The 10,627-nt window shown below is 42.0% G+C and overlaps 1 long non-coding RNA gene across 1 annotated transcript; it reads left to right on the plus strand.

Annotated features, from left to right (window-relative positions):
* The first annotated feature begins 1,715 nt into the window (after positions 1 to 1,715).
* Positions 1,716 to 7,270, plus strand: LOC124004328. Its single transcript, XR_006833363.1, has 4 exons — positions 1,716 to 4,732; positions 4,996 to 5,277; positions 6,753 to 6,854; positions 7,044 to 7,270. It is a non-coding gene; the product is annotated as an uncharacterized LOC124004328 (long non-coding RNA).
* The last annotated feature ends 3,357 nt before the right edge of the window (positions 7,271 to 10,627 follow it).

Here is a 10,627-nt window from a genome sequence, read left to right on the forward strand (position 1 = left end):
GCTATGGAATAAGGGGGACAGGTCTTTGTTAGGGAAGCAAGCCTCTGAGTGGAAGGCTCTTATGCGCGCTCAGCTCCACTGGGCAAATGGCAGGGGCGCCTATGAGAAAGCAGGGGTGTGTCCACGGCCGGCGAATTAGCTTAGCTTCGTCTTCATAAGAGGGAAAGGGCTCTCCGCCCCCTCATTCGTTTTGTGAGAAGCAATGAAGTAATGCTGACATGAACAGGGTAGGAATGTGTGCATGCCAGTAGAACACAGTGAGTGGGATTCCACTCATAGCACAGTCCGAATCTGGAAGCAAATTAAAGTCCACTTTCAGCTTAGACCAATGTCATTCATGCTCCCTGTCGCCAGGAATCCCTCCTTTGTCCCTTCTAACCTTGATAACACCTTTGAGCGATGGGGAGAGCTGGGGATAAGTACCATAGGGGATTTATACATAGAAGGGACCTTTGCTTCCTTTGAGTTGCTGAGGGAAACTTATAATCTTCCCAGAAGTATTTTTTTCAGATACCTACAAATTAGAGACTACGTTAGAAAACACCTCCCAACATTTGGGAATGCTAAACCTTCCATGTTTGACGGATGCATAAAAAATATGCCCCACCTCAGATAAACTGATATCGCGTCTATATGATGTTTTTCAATCTGTTAGCACACCTTCTACAGATGCCATCAAGGCAAATGGGAGGAAGAACTAGGGACTGACATTTCTGTGGCAGACTGGGAAGAGAGCTTGGAGTATATCCACACATGCTCCATTAATTCGAGACATCGTCTCATACAATTCAAGGTATTACACAGATTACATTATTCCAAAACTAAACTGCATGTGATACATCCCCTACATGTGATAAATGTCAGGGTACACTACTCCACTGCTTTGCCCTATGCTCTAGCTTGCATGGTTATTGGTGTGGAAGTTTTGGGATCCTCTCTGAAGTCTTGGAGACTTCAATAGATCCAGACCCGCTTCTGATAATCCTGGGAGTATCTGAGTCCCTAAACGGATTAACCAACCCCCAAAAACAACTAATCTCGTACGGTCTCATTTCGGCAAAAAAACTCATCATCAAATTATGGCTCAGTGAATTGGCAAACACTGTACACTTAGAAAGAATTAGATATATTCTGAACAATAAATTATCAACATTTGATCAAACCTGGCAGCCTTTCCTCTCCTACTTGGCGCTGTGAATTTGTACTTATTAACGCACTCTCAATTGCAATATTTTAATCTACCTTTGGGTCAGCATGTGCTGGCCCTGCCACCCGAGCAGTTGGGGGAGGGGGGGGGGGATAAGTGGGGGATAGGGGGGACATCTTCCCTCTTTCTTTCTACGTGTCCTTGTTTTGTATGTCGTGTTTTGTATTATTTGTTTTGCACCCAGGGCTCTGGGTCTTGTTGTTCCTGAATGCTCTTTTATGTTTAGATAATAATTGTATACCTGTCTTGTGTACCTACCTATACACCATCCTTGTGTGTGTTTAATAAAAAATATTATTTTTTTATTTTTTTATATAAAAAGACTAATAGTTTGAGAACCTAAAAATAATTACCGATAAATGATTCTGAATGTTCAGCCTCCTTGTCCTCTGCAACATGACATTAGCCCACAGTTGTCATATGAGACTGTGGTTTTCTGTGGTTTTCCTGTGAACAAGCTCCACATCTGTTTTTCTATTGAAACATTTCATCTTTGTCCCAGTCACTGCCACCATCTTCTGTGATGTCAGACTAACAGTATGTAGGTAGCTGTCTAAAGAATGACATTGTTCATCCCTGATATGGCTGGTCATCTGTTTTTGCTCATCTTCCTTTTCGGTGAGTTATTTTTCCGTTCCATCATCTGTTTGTGCTACAGGATATTCCATTCTTCTATCCCCTCTTTTAGTCTTTTACTTTAGGAACTCTTAATCTTTCAACATTGATCATCCTATTGATTTTTAATTTCTCTGTCATTATTTGACATTTTGTTCAGATAAGAATGACCACTGCTTGATAACATGGCTGTGAATGCATTACAGACTCTTCTGCTTCGCCAGCTTGTGTAAAGTGATTCCATCTCATATTTTCTTATTTTTCATAATGGCAAAAAGAGCATGATAATGACCAATTGTGTTATGTCTAGATACCTTCCAGTACCTCAAAGCCAAAGGTCAGTATCATTATTATGAATTTTAAGTTGCAATATGTAACTTTTTGGGCTACCAGACTAAACAACGGGTTACCAAAATATTAAAATAATGATTGACATATTTTCAATTAAAACGTTTTTTTGATGAATTAATCCCTACAATTTCATCCTTCCATGAGATGCTGTATACACTGGGTATACAAAACATGACATAACATGACAAAGACTGACCAGGAAAATCCAGGTGAAAGATATGATCCCTTATTGATGTCACTTGTTAAAGCCACTTAAATCAGTAAATAGATCAAGGGGAGGAGACAGGTTAAAGACATGGATTGTGTATGTCTGCCATTCAGAGGGGAAAAGGGCAAGACACAATATTTAAGTGCCTTTGACCGGGTATGGTAGTAGGTGCCAGAACTGCAATAGCTCAACAGTTTCCTGTGTGTATCAAGGATGGTCCACCACCCTAAGGACATCCTGCCAACTTGACACAACTGTGGGAAGGATTGGAGTCAAACACAAAAAAATGGTCTATTCATTATTCCATTTGACTGCTCAATCCACTATGGTGACAGAACGGAATGCCAACAAAAAAAGCCTCTATTTACATGTTGCATATGAGTGCATTTCAGACTTTCACACTTAAAATTTGAGTTTAAGGCTCGTATGAATGTCCTGCTAATGAAATGTTAGTGTCATCAACTGCATTATACTTAACAATAACTGCAACTTCAACCAGTAAAATGGCTCTTTGGCTATCTTTTGCTGCAGCCTATGGCCATGTCAGTGAGTGTTTAGCATTCTAGCTAACAACTTGCTGCATCCAAAATAGTTATTTTACAAAGATCACAACCAAATAGAATCTTAGTGATTGTTCAAGCAAGAATCAAAACATCATTGTCAGCGTAGGAGAGCCCCCCAAAAGGTTATTTTGTTTAGAAGTAATAAAAACGTAAATCTAGGCTATGTTGAACGGGCGCAGATGGCGTGGCTTTCTTACTGCAGCCAAGAGTCCCGCTCATCTGTACGTGACGTCAGTGTGTCGTTCACTGGAAAGTATGGAACGTCATTTTGGTCTTTGCATTTCAAAAAAGATACATGTGAAATAACACTGTTTGATGCATCAAAGAAGCTTGTTGACCAATCAGGACCTAGATATGACTGTACGTCACAATCATTTAACACGTTTGTTACTTCTTTACGTAGTTATTACAGATTGATTACACTATCACTTGTATTTCATATGTCACAGTGATTCACCGATATGTGTGATGCTGGTAAAGTTTTGTCTTCTGCACCTGCCGCTGCAGCACAAGCGCAGACACACCTCCCCAAGCTCTGGGACAGTTCTGGTCAGAAAGAAATCCATCACTTCCGTTTGTTTGGCTGTGCCCATTTAGCAACGTTCCAAAATGAGCATATGTCCTGGTGAAAGGATGAAAATAAAACACATTTGCTTAGAACAATAATACATCTTTAATGAAAGCCATGTTGTCCTTAATCTTTTGTTTAAATGTTGGCAACAGTTTTACAAAAGCAAAATGCCCATCGAAGCCGAGGATTATTGTCTGATAACTCTCTCCTAAGGGCTGTTCCTGGCACGGGTTCTCATTGTTTATTGCTTAAATAGACAACAGCATCTTAATTGTTTTTCCCTTTCAAACTCATATAATATTAAGTTGTACATTATCGGTATGAGTAGTTAAACATTGAAAATGAATTTACAACTCAATTTAAAAAGACACTCCATCATCCCTCTGATGTCACAGATCTTCCGTATCCCAGTCTGACAGTGATTCCTGCAGTCATCAAAGAGAGAGACTCAGTTCAGCTGAACTGTCAGACTCCTCCATCTGTCTCTGAGTGTTACTTCAAAATGGCTGGGCAAGTGGAATTCACCCTTCCATCAGCCTGTCAACAGACACTCACAGGAACATTATTGGTGAGGTGGACAGGTCAGAGTTCACCAGCTGAGGTCAAAATGCAATGTCAGTACAGTGAAACAGGTTCACAGTTTAGATCCATATTCAGTGAGCCTTCAACAGTCACAATTCAGGGTAAGAAGCCTATTTGAATGGTTGTAAACAATGTACTGTTGTTCCATCATTACCATATTCCTCTTGGGATATGTTATCATACTGTGTGTTGTCATAAACTGTTACATGAAGCAATCAGGCAATATATTATATATCCTTAATTTCCATACTGTCGCTGCATAAAGTAATTGACTCAAGATCCTTAAGTCTGAAATAACAAGGAGGTACATTTCTCAAAACCACAAAATGCTAAATTCTCCTATTCTCACAGACCTTCCTCGGCTGACAGTGAGTTCTACAGTCATCAGAGAGACAGAATCAGTTCAGCTGAGTTGTGAGACTCCTCCATCTCTCCTTGTGTTTCACTGTTACTTCAACATAGAGGGGGGGGGGGGAATCTTCCAGACTCATCCTGTACTCAGACACTCACAGGAACAGAGCTGCTCAAGAGGGCAGATCAAACGTTTCCAGATGTGGTCAAAGTGACGTGTTACTATGCTGTAGGGAGGTATCACATATCTCCTTTAAGTGACCCTGTCTCAGTCACTGTTCAGGGTAAGTAGGTGGTTTATCAAATTATACACTTCACTGTTATACCATATTCATTATGCTCGTTCTGAAAATGAGATATTCTGTCTTATTTCCTAAATGTCTTCATTTCACATAATGATAGGATTTACTGTACTTTGTACAAACATAAATGCTGACATAGTTGAAGATTTGATTTATGTATTTTCCATACTGTTAGTATGTATGGATTACCTGTAATGTTTTTTAATTGTAACTTTCAAAGAGACACTATTCTCCTGATCTCACAGACTCACCTCCCAGGCTAACAGTCAATTCTACAGTCATCAGAGAGAGAGACTCAGTTCAGCTGAGCTGTCAGACTCCTCCATCTGTCTCTGTGTCTCAGTGTTACTTCTACACAGACGGGAGAGATCCTAAACCCTCACCCTGTACGAGTTCACTAACAGGGACTGAGCTGCTCTCCTGGGCAGGTCAAAGTTCATCTGCTGAGATCAAACTGAGATGTTTTTACACAGTAGAAACTCACTATACATCGATGCACAGTGGTTCTGTCTCTGTTACTATTCTTGGTAAGAAACTATTATTCAGATTGTCTTGAATTATTCTGTTTAAATCACAATGTCATTCAATGTCATTTCAAAATAGCTACTGTGAAGACAGTAAATCCATATAATATTTGAAATGTATGTGTCAAAAGTAGAGTTCTCAGATCCCACCGCAAACAACCACAGAGACAGGCCAAAGCACAATCAAAGGTTCCTTAGTAACTCAGCTTTACACAGTAATATACCTATTAGAAATGTATAAATTGGCTGGGATTTAGGGCTATAGGCTAACTAGAAGCAACAAGCCAAACTAACACAGCGGTTGATTTCCGATCTGTGGCCAATGTTCATTTGGGTCTTTCCGAGCAGGGTTTGTTCATTCGGCTCTAAACCGAACAGGGTTCAGATCTTCCTCTTGAGCAGGGATCGCTAGCCGATGGCTGGTTCGGTGGTCAATGGCAGGACGCCTTCTGTCCCTCGCTCCTCACCGGCCTGGCTGCGTGGAAGAGTTGGGTGTAGCCTCTCAGATGCGTTGGGCGTGTCCCCCGTGTCTGTAGTCGTGGGGACACAAAACATACAATTGGAGCATGTACTGGCCAACAATTGGGGTCACACTCACACGTTCGAAACAAGCACTTTCCTTTAGTAGTGCTGTAGAGTGCATTGCGATTTGTGTCTTTCCCACAGCAGGGGACCAGCACAGAGGACCAGTGAGTTGGTCAAGAGGTCCCTGGTCCACTTCCTTATAAGTCTAGTTCTGGGTCATGTTAGAAATCCATTTGGGGAGGGAGGAGATGTTAGAGAATTGGTAACAGCTGTCTCAATGTCACTTTAGTCCATGCAAATCTGTGTAATCACAACACACCATACAAGCATGCAAAATAGTCCATACGATTCAATTTAATTTCACAAGTGAGAATGTAAGGAATTAAGTTTATTTATTTTTTATTTCACCTTTTAATTAACCAGGTAGGCTAGTTGAGAACAAGTTCTCATTTGCAACTGCGACCTGGCCAAGATAAAGCATTGCAGTGTGAACAGACAACACAGAGTTACACATGGAGTAAACAATTAACAAGTCAATAACACAGTTGAAAAAAAAGGTGAGTCTATATACAATGTGTGCAAAAGGCAGGAGGTAGGCGAATAATTAACATTTTGCAGATTAAAAGTACTTTCCTCACCAACTTAAATATGCATACCCCTTTCAAAAAAAGCAGGACTAAGAACAGATTTAGCCCTTGGTTGACTTGACACAACTGTGGAAATGTGGAGTCAACATGGTCCAGCATCCCTGTGGAACACTTTCGACACCTTTTAGAGTCTATGCCTCGACAAATTGGGACTGTTCTGATGGGGGAGGTGCAACTCAATATTTAATGAAACTGTTCCTAATGTTTTGTATACTAAGTGTATATCCCTAAATCAGTGAAGTAGCATTTTACTGCATTCTACAGTACATATATCATAAAGATATCCCTCTCCTCTCTCTCCATCAGAGCCACTTGATTTCCTGTGGCGTCACATCCTCACTGTGTTGGTCCTACTGGCTACTTGTGGAGTACTTATACACTATGTCATCTCCCATCAATGCCCAAACGGTCAGTTTACCTATCAATAACTTCCTATAAGCCAATATGAAATAGTAATGTGTAGATTATAATGTATGATGATTTGGGCTATAGCAAGACTAAGTAAAATAGTAAATCAATGTGATTTGTGTACATGTTGTTTAAGCCAAAGGTGTATGTGAATGACACTTAATGTACACCGTACATCTGTCTTTTCAGCTATTCCATAGAGAAGCAGGAGGGTGGACCAGAGAAATGAAGACTTTTCGTTGACAGTGTGCTGAATCACCGTGCAAACCTACAAACACACAGACACACCCACAGACACGCAAACTTATTTTTACATTTAAAAAATAAATAGTTTTACGTTTTTTGCATCTTTGAGATTTCTGTGATTTTTCTTTTGAAGTTGTGTGCATGATGGTGTTGCTAGGCAAGTTGAAAACTTAATGTACAAGGTGTACATACATACATCGGCTGTACAAATCATTAAGAACACCCTCCCCCCAGTTTAAAGTTAGTTACTAACTAGCGTTAGGGGCACGGACTCTACAAGGTGTTGAAAGCGTTCCACAGGGATGCTGACTCCAAGGCTTTCCACAGTTGTGTCAAGTTGGATGGCTGTCCTTTGGGTGGTGGACCATTCTTAATACACATGGGAAACTGTTGAGCATGAAAAACACAGCAGCGTTGCAGTTCTTGACACAAACAGGTGCGTCTGGCACCTACTACCATACCCCGCTCAAAGGCACGTAAATACTTTGTCTTTCCCAATCAATGTCTCAAGGCTTAAAAATATCCTCCCCTTCATCTACAATGCTTTAAGTGGATTTAACAAGTGACATCAATAAGAGATCACAGCTTTCACCTGAATTCAAAAGGTCATGGAAAGAGCAGGTGTTCATAATGTTTTGTTTTGTACACATATACATACTTACATTTGCACACATACATTTTTGTTTAACACCACTTTCCTTCCTTTTCTATAATCTTTTTTGAAGTTGACTGCATGATAGTGTTGAAGGCAAGTTGCACACAGCAATGTTTATTATTAAATCTTTTCAAATAACAGTTTGTCTCAGGGGTTCTTTATTTATTTACACATATGAGTATTTCTTATTAAAAGAACCATGGACACTTACCACGCCGCATATTGGTTTCCAACCATTGTTTACAGACAGATTATTTCACTGTATCGGAATTCAATTGGGTCAAACGTTTACATGCACTAAGTTGACTGTGCCTTTAAACAGCTTGGAAAATTCCAGAAAATGATGTAATGGCTTTAGAAGCTTCTGATAGGCTAAACGATATAATTTGAGTCAATTGGAGGTGTACCTGTGGATGTATTTCAAGACCTACCTTCATCCTCATTGCCTCATTGTGAAAATCAAAAGAAATCAGCCAAGACCTCACAAAAAAAATTGTAGACCTCCACAGACCTCATCATCCTTGGGAGCAATTTCCAAATGCCTGAAGGTACCATATTCATCTGTACAAACAATAGTATGCAAGTATACTATTGGGATCACACAGCCGTCATACCACTCAGGAAGGAGACGCATTCTGTCTCCTAGAGATGAACGTACTTTGGTATGAAAAGAGCTACTCAATACCAAAACAACAGCAAAGGACCTTGTGGAGATGCTGGAGGAAACGGGTTCAAATGTATCTATCTATATCCAAAGTAAAACAAGTCCTATATCGACAAAACCTGAAAGTCTGCTCAGCAAGGAAGAAGGGACTGCTCCAAAACCTCCATAAATAAGCCAGACTACGGTTTGCACCTGCACATGGGGGACAAAAATCCTACCATTTGGAGAAATGTCCCCTGTCTGATGAAACAAAGATTGAATTGTTTGGCCACAATGACCATTGTTATGTTTGGAGGAAAAAGGAGGATGCTTGCAAGCCGAAGAACCCCATCCCAACCGTGAAGCACGGGGGTGGCAGCATCATGTTGTGGGGATGCTTTGCTGCAGTAGGGACTGGTGCACTTCACAAAATTGATGGTGTCATGAGGCAGGAAAATTCTGGGGATATATTGAAGAAACATCTCAAGACATCAGTCTTCCAAATGGACAATGACCCCAAGCATACTTCCACATTGTGGAAAAATGGCTTAAGGACAACAAAGTCAAGGTGTTGGAGTGGCCGTCACAAAGCCCTGACCTCAATCCAAAAGAACATTCGTGGGCAGAACTGAAAAAGCGTGTGCGAGCATGGAGGCCTACAAACCTGATTCCGTTACACTAGCTCTGTCAGGAGGAATGGGCCAAAATTCACCCAACTTATTGTGGGAAGCATGTGGAAGGCTACCCAAAACGTTTGACCCAAGTTAAACAATTTAAAGGCAATGCTACCAAATACTAATTGAGTGTATGTAAACTTCTGACCCACCGGGAATTTGATGAAAGAAATCTAATCCTAAAGTGGTTGTCACGGCTTTCTTCCTGGGAAGGAGAGGACCAAAGCGCAGCGTAGTAAGTGTCCATGGTTTTAATAGGAAAATTCAAACATAACTACAAAACAAGAACCGTGTGGCACTGACACAGGAAACAATCACCCACAAAATACCCAAAGAATATGGCTGCCTAAATATGGTTCCCAATCAGAGACAACGATAGACAGCTTTTTAAATATTAAAAAGGGTATTATATTTATGTTATTATTGTAACGACGTTCGTCTGTTGTAAGAAGAGAGTCAGACCGAAATGCAGCGTGTAGGATGTCATAAGGTGAACGCACCAATTTGTAAGTCGCTCTGGATAAGAGCGTCTGCTAAATGACTTAAATGTAAATGTAAATGTAGGTTACTCATGACTTTAATGAACAGAATAGCGGTACATGAAATAACTGAAATACAAAAACAACAGAACGGAACGTGAAACTAATTACAGCCTATCTGGTGACTACAACACAGAGACAGGAACAAACACCCACAAAATACAAAGCGAAAGTCAGGCTGCCTAAATACGGTTCCCAATCAGAGACAACGCGAAGCACCTGACTCCAATTGAGAATCACCTCAGGCAGCCAAGCCTATACAACACCCCTAATTGGCCGCGATCCCAAATACTACAAACCCCAATACGAAAAACAACATATAAACCCATGTCACACCCTGGCCTACCCAAAAATATAACAAAAACACAAAATACAATGACCAAGGCGTGACAGAACCCCCCCCCCCTAAGGTGCGGACTCCCGGACGCACCTCAAGAGCATAGGGAGGGTCCGGGTGGGCGTCTGTCCATGGTGGCGGTTCTGGCTCGGGACGTGGACCCCACTCCATAAATGTCCTATTTCCTCCCCTTCGCGTCCTGGGATAATCCACCTTCTCCGCCGACCATGGCCTAATAGTCCTCACCCAGATCCCCACATAACTGAGGAGCAGCTCGTGACAGAGGGGCAGCTCGGGACAGAGGGGCAGCTCGGGACAGAGGGGCAGCTCGGGACAGAGGGGCAGCTCGGGACAGAGGGGCAGCTCGGGACAGAGGGGCAGCTCGGGACAGAGGGGCACTGGCGGCGCTGGACAGACAGGAGACCCCGGCAGCGCAGGAGAGGAGAAAGGCTCTGGCTGCGCTAAACAGGCGGGAGACTCCGGCAGCGCAGGAGAGGAGAAAAGCGCTGGCTGCGCTGAACAGGCAAGGCGCACTGGAGGCCTGGTGCGTGGTGCTGTAAATGGTGGTACTGGATCGAGGACACGCACAGGAAGCCTGGTGCGGGGAGCTGCTACCGGAGGACTGGTGTGTGGAGGTTGCACAGGATGGGCTAGACCGTGAAGGCGTACTGGAGATCTT

Source organism: Oncorhynchus gorbuscha, linkage group LG18 (assembly GCF_021184085.1).
Source record: "Oncorhynchus gorbuscha isolate QuinsamMale2020 ecotype Even-year linkage group LG18, OgorEven_v1.0, whole genome shotgun sequence".
Lineage (NCBI taxonomy): Eukaryota > Metazoa > Chordata > Actinopteri > Salmoniformes > Salmonidae > Oncorhynchus > Oncorhynchus gorbuscha.